Source organism: Halyomorpha halys, unplaced genomic scaffold (genome assembly GCF_000696795.3).
Source record: "Halyomorpha halys isolate HHAL.00 unplaced genomic scaffold, Hhal_1.1 Scaffold32.1, whole genome shotgun sequence".
NCBI classification, from domain to species: Eukaryota; Metazoa; Arthropoda; class Insecta; order Hemiptera; family Pentatomidae; genus Halyomorpha; species Halyomorpha halys.
The window spans coordinates 54,655-56,486 of NW_027104903.1; the positions used below are offsets into that span (position 1 = coordinate 54,655).

Sequence of the window (1,832 nt, forward strand, 5' to 3'; positions counted from 1 at the left end):
TAGCAGAGAGGGAAATGCTTTATTTATCAAATACATTGGGTTGCTACAATACACAGCATACCAATCAATCCATCATCGGACATATATAAAATACAAATATTTACATCAAATAACAATTTTTTTCTTCCTATCTTTTTCTTTTACAGTCAATACTCGTCCACACTAAATACAAATATTTTAATTTTTTTTTTATTTAACAATTTCATTCCATTTGACAAATTTATTCTCCCTAATTCACTCTCTCTGACCCTCTCCAGTGATCCGCTAAGCACGTTCGATCAGTTAAACAAATTTATCATTAGATAACAACGTGAAATCAAACCAAAGATATGATAGTCACAGGAATAGATCAGTTTACAGAAAAACAAATAAATAAATTAAAACAGAAAACAAAAAGTTATTTAAAAGAAATACTTGAATGAATAAATAAGTTAAAAGAAATAATTTAATATATAAATAAGTTAAAACACAAATCAACAGGTCCAAAAACTAAAAAAAAAAATAAAACAATGAATAATCTCAGAGCTAATTCTCATGCAGATGATGATGTATGATCCCCAGGGAGTCCAAAATAATATTTTCCACCAAGATGGCTATATAATTAAGACCATTTAATTGTATATTTAGATGCCAAGTTTCATCAAAATAGTTAGCCATTTTCAAAAAAAACTAAAAATATGAAAAATCAATTTTATAAAGTGATACTTATGGTTGGTTGATTTTATAAAATGCTGCCACATCCCAGGCATATACCTGTGTTATATAAGTAATTTCAGTTTCGCACGCACGGGTGTGTTTAAGCAAAACAGACACAGACCATTTTGGAGACTTGGTTATTTGGACTTAAGGGAACCCTTAAAACGTGTATTTCCATTGAAAAATTTTCCATGATCCCAATACTTTTCCTTACTATATATTCCATATATAGGTAAGTGAAAGTAAAAAAATTAACATTATTCATTGTAATCAATCGCAGATGTATCATTAAGTACATTTAGCATACCAATCAATCCATCATCGGACATATATAAAATACATATGTTTACATCAAATAACAATTTTTTTCTTCCTATCTTTCCTACAGTCAATACGTGTAGACGAGTTAAATAAAAATATTTTAATTTTTTTTTTATTTAACAATTTCATTCCATTTGAAAAATTTATTCTCCCTAATTCACTCTCTCAGACCCTCTCCAGTGATCCACTAACCACGTTCGATCAGTTAAACAAATTTATCATTAGATAGCAACGTGAAATCAAACCTAAGACATAATAGTCACAGCAATAGATCAGTTTACAGAAAAACTAATAAATAAATTAATTAAAACAGAAAACAAAAAGTTAGTTGAAAGAAATACTTGAATGAATAAATAAGTTAAAAGAAATGATTTAATGAATAAATAAGTTAAAACACAAATTGACAGGTCCAAAAACTAAAATAATTAATAATCTCGGAGCTAATTCTCATGCAGGTGATGATGTATGATCCCCAGGGAGTCCAAAATAATATTTTCCACCAAGATGGCTATATAATTAAGACCATTTAATTGTACATTTAGATGCCAAGTTTCATCAAAATAGTTAGCCATTTTCAAAAAAATTAAAATGAGATGTAGATAGTTGACCGTAGATTAATGCTTGAAGAAGTTTATCAGGGGATGCGGTCAGCAAAGAACAACATAAATAAACAAAACAATATTTATTTATTTTATGCCGACGTTTCGACCTGAGTTTCAGTTGCTTCCCGTCCCCTTTACACGCCACTATCCCTGATGAAGACCTGAAACTCAGGTCGAAATGTCGGCATAAATAAATAATTTTTTTTGTTTATT

The 1,832-nt window shown here is 28.9% G+C and overlaps 1 protein-coding gene across 1 annotated transcript in view; it reads right to left on the reverse strand.

Moving 5' to 3' along the window:
- Positions 1 to 1,832, reverse strand: part of LOC106685356 (metaxin-2) — a 14,856-nt gene that overhangs the window by 2,418 nt on the left and 10,606 nt on the right. The gene's annotated exons all lie outside the window — the stretch shown is intronic.